Source organism: Nycticebus coucang, chromosome 11, assembly GCF_027406575.1.
Source record: "Nycticebus coucang isolate mNycCou1 chromosome 11, mNycCou1.pri, whole genome shotgun sequence".
Taxonomy (NCBI): Eukaryota; Metazoa; Chordata; class Mammalia; order Primates; family Lorisidae; genus Nycticebus; species Nycticebus coucang.
This window is the reverse complement of record NC_069790.1, coordinates 73,657,787-73,662,396: the sequence shown is the minus strand read 5'-3', so window position 1 is coordinate 73,662,396 and position 4,610 is coordinate 73,657,787. Positions and strand designations below refer to the sequence as shown.

The window sequence follows — 4,610 nt, the reverse complement described above, 5'->3', positions numbered from 1 at the left end:
CAAGTTTCGGTGTAGTGTCATTGAAGAATATCCACAATTATCACAGAAGAATAATAAAATATTTCTTTTTTCCAACAATATATTTGGGTGAAGCTGGGTTGTATTCATGTGCTCTAACCAAAACAACATATTAAAACAAACTGAACTAAGAAGCACAATAAGAACACAACTATCTTTTTGCTCGTCTAGCATTTTAATTGAAGAATAGCATAATTAACATTCAATAAAATGCATGTATTTAAGATATATGATTTGGTAAATTTTGATGTATGTGTACACAATGAAATCTCACTTATCTATCATCTCCATAAGTTTTTTCATGCTCCTTTGTATTTGCTCACTCTTGCACCTCTGTGCATCATACCCCATCCCACCTCCTATTGCTAGTCAACAGTCAACAACAAATCTACTTTCTGTCACTATAAATTAATTTAGGAGTTCATATAAATTAAATTATATTCATTTTTTGCCAGGCTTTTTTCCAAAATAATAATTTAACTTAATTGTTTTGACATTCATCCATGTTGTAGCATGTATCAATAGTTCATTCCTTTTTATTTGTGCGTAGTATCCTATTATACATAGTACTGATATACACAATTTGATTATCCATGCACCTGTTGATAAACATCCGAGTTGTTTCTATTTGGGGCTATTACAAATGAAGTTGCTTGTGAACATTCGTGTGTAAGTCATTCTATAGACATAAGCTTTCGTTTCTCTTGGTAAATATTTAGGAGTAAAATGGCTGGGTCATATGTAAGTACCATGTTTATTTTTTAATAATTATCAAACTGTTTTCCAAAATGGTGTGCAGTTGCTTTCCATGCTCACCAATTCTTGGTATGGTCAGTCTCTCTCTCTCTCTCTCTCTCTTTTTATTTTTTTGTGACAGATTCTCGCTTTGTTGCTCTGGGTAGAGTGGCGTGGCATCATCATAGCTCATAGCAATCTCAAACTCCTGGGCTCAGTCAATCCTCCTACCTCAGCCTGCTGAGTAACTGGGCTAGGACTATAGGTTCCCACCACAATGCCCAGCTAATTTTTTTTTTTTTCTATTTTTAGTAGAGACAGAGTCTCACTCTTGCTTAGGCTCAAACGATCCACCCATCTTGGTCTCCCAGCCTTCTAGAATTACAGGCCTGAGCCACTGTGCCCAGCTGGTAAGTCTCTTCTCTGATTCTGTAGATTTTCTATTTGCTTTGCTGATTATTTCCTTAGCTGTGTAGAAGCTTTAACGTAATCAAGTTGCGTTTATTTATTTTTGTTGCTGCTGTGATTGCCATTGGGGTTTTCATAAATTATTTGCCTAAGCTGACATCTAGAAGAATTTTTCCAACATTTTCTTCTGAAATTCTTATGGCTTCATGCCTTACATTTAAGTCATTAATCCATCTTGAGTTAATTTTTGTGAGTGGTGAGAGATATGGATCCTGTTTCAATCTTCTGCATGTGGCTATCCAATTTTCCCAGGACCATGTATTGAATAGGGCTTCTTTTCCCCAGTGTATATTTGTGTCTGCTTTGTCAAAGATCAGGTAACTATATGTGGATGCTTTTATAGCCGAGTTCTTTGGCTTTTGCTGCAGCAATCAGACTCTCCACATTCCAGGATATGTGGACATCACTCTTAAGAGACACACAGTTATTGTGAAGGGTCCCAGAGGAACCCTGTGGAACTTCAGCCATATCAGTGTAGCTCAGTCTCCTTGGAAAGAAAAAGAAGAGGCTCTGGGTTGACAAATGGTGGAGAAATAGAAAGGAACTTGCTACTGTTCGCGCCATTTGTAGTCACCTACAGAACAAGGTCAAGGGTGCTTCACTGGGCTTCTGTGACAACATGAGGTCTGTGTACACTTGCTTCACCATCAATGTTGTTATCCAGGACAACATTGGTCTCTTGTTGAAATACAAAATTTATTGGGTAAAAAACACATCCCAGGGTTCAGATGAGGCCAGGTGTTGCTTGTTCAGTATCTCAAGCCCAGAAAAATGAGTTAATCCTTGAAGGAAATGACATTGAACTTCTTTCAAATTCAGCTGCTTTGATTCAGCAAGCGCAATAGTTCCTAATAAAAACAAGATATCAGAAAATTTGGGATGTGGCTCGATGCCTGTAGCTCAGTGAGTAGGGCTCCAGCCACATACACTGAGGCTGGCGGGTTTAAGCCCAGCCCGGGCCTACTACAATGGCACAACTGCAACCAAAAAATGGCAACTGCAACCAAAAAATAGCTGGGCATTGCAAGTCCCAGCTACTTGGGAGGCTGAGGCAAGAGAATCACATAAGCCCAAGAGTTGGAGGTGCCATGAACTGTGCCACTACAGCACTCTACCGAGGGTGACATAGTGAGACTCTGTCTCAAAAAAAAAAGAAAGAAAGAAAGAAAATTTGGGATGTTATGTCTACCCTGAAAAAAGGAACAGTTTAGCAGGCTATGAATAAGACCTAAGAGCTGTTCAGTTGCATCAAGATGCCAGATGATTCCTAAGACCTATTGGTAATTTTAATGATGCAATAAAAGGCCTATTCATTTGGGGGAAAAAATGAGTTCTCTGTTCTGTTCCATTGGTCTATGTATCTAGTTTTGTGACAATGCCATGCTGTTTTGGTTACTATAGTCTTGTAATATAGTTTGAGATCTGGTAACATGATGCCTCCAGATCTGTTCTTTTTGTTTAAGATTGCTTTGACTATTTGGGTTCTTTTTCTGGTTTCAAACAAAGTACTGAATTATTTTTATTAGATCTGTGAAATATAATTTGGTGTTTTGATAGGGATTGCATTGAATCTAAAAGTCACTTTGGATAGCATGGACATTTTAACAATGTTGATTCTACCAATCCATGAGAATAATATGTTTTATTATTTGTTTGTGTCATTTGTGATTTCTTTCCTCAATGTTTCATAGTTCTCTTTGTAGAGATCTTTCACCTCCTTAGTTAAATATATTCCATGGTATTTTATTTTCTTTGTTTCTATTGTGAATGGTATTAAGTCTTTGACTCTTAGCTTGACTGTATTGGTGTATAGGAATGCTACTGATTTGTGTACATTCATTTTATAACCTGAGACTTTCCTAAATTTCTTTATCAATTCCAGGAGACTCTTGATGGAATCTTTGGGGTTTTCAAATTATAAGATAATATCACAAGCAAAAAGCAATAGTTTGATCTCCTCTTTCCTGATTTGGATACAATATATTTCTTTCTCTTGCCTGATTGCTCTGGATAGGACTTCCAGTACTATGTTGAATAGAACACATAACAGTTGGCACCCTTGTCTTGGTCCAGTTCTTAATGGAAACACTTCAACTTTTCCCCATTCAGTATGTTGGTTTGTCATATATGGCTTTTATAATCTTGGGATATGTTTCTTCTATGCCTAGTTTGTTGACAGTTTTTATCATGAAAGGGTGCTGAATTTTGTCAAATGCTTTTTCTATGTCTTTTGAGATGATCATAGGGTTTTTGGTTTTGCTTCTGTTTATGTTATAAATCTTATTTATTGATTTATGTATGTTGAACCATCCTTGCATCCATAACATGGAGCCCATTTGGCCATGGTGGATTATTTTTTCAACATGCTGTTGAATTTAGTTTGCTAGTATGTTATTAAGTATTTTTGCATCTGTATTCATGAGGGATATTGGCCTATAGTTTTCTTTTTTTGTTGTGTCCTTTTCCGGTTTGGTTATCAAGGAGATACTGGCTTCATAGGATGAGCTGGGGAGGATTCCCTTCTTCTCAGTGTTATGGAATAATTTCTACAGAATGCATAGCAACACTTCTTTGCAGGTCTGGTAAATTCCGCTGTGACTCTATCTGGTCCAGGAATTTTTTGTTGGAAGATTTATTATTATTATTATTATTGATTTAATCTCATTGATCATTACTGATCTACTCAGGAGCCCTATTTATTCCTGAGGCAGTCTTGGAAAGTTGTGTGTTTCCAGGAATTTGTTCATTTCCTCTATGTTTTTGAGTTTATATGCATAGAAATTTTCATAGTATTTACAGATGATAATTTTTTTTTTTTGTAGAGACAGAGTCTCACCTTACTGCCTTCAGTAGAGTGCCATGATGTACACAGGACTCACAGCAACCTCTAGCTCTTGGGCTTCTGCGGATTCTCCTGCCTCAGCCTCCCAAGCAGCTGGGATTACAGGCGCCTGCCACAACGCCCGGCTATTTTTTGGTTGCAGTTCAGCCAGAGCTGGGTTTGAACCCACCACCCTCGGTATATGGGGCCGGCGCCTTACTCACTGAGCCACAGGCACCACCCTACAGATGATATTTTATATTTCTGTTGTGTGAGATGTAATATCTCCTTTTTCATTTCTGATTGAACTTATGTGGGTCCTTTCTCTTTTATTCCTGGTTAATCTAGCAACAGGTCTATCAATTTTGTTTATCTTTTCAAAGGACCAATTTTTTGTCTTATTGATCCTTTGTAGTTTTAGGTTATTTTGTTTGTTTGTTTTCCATTTTGTTTAGTTCTGCTCTGACCTTAGTTATTTCTTTCCTTCTGCTGGCTTTGGTTTTGGTTTGCTCTTCCTTTTCTGGTTCTGTGAGCCATGTCATTAGATTGTTAATTTGTGATCTTTCTA

General features: G+C 37.2%; 1 pseudogene; it reads left to right on the top strand.

Moving 5' to 3' along the window:
- Nucleotides 1-661: 661 nt before the first annotated feature.
- On the top strand, nucleotides 662-2,066 carry LOC128598333 (60S ribosomal protein L9-like; annotated as a pseudogene).
- Nucleotides 2,067-4,610: the final 2,544 nt, after the last annotated feature.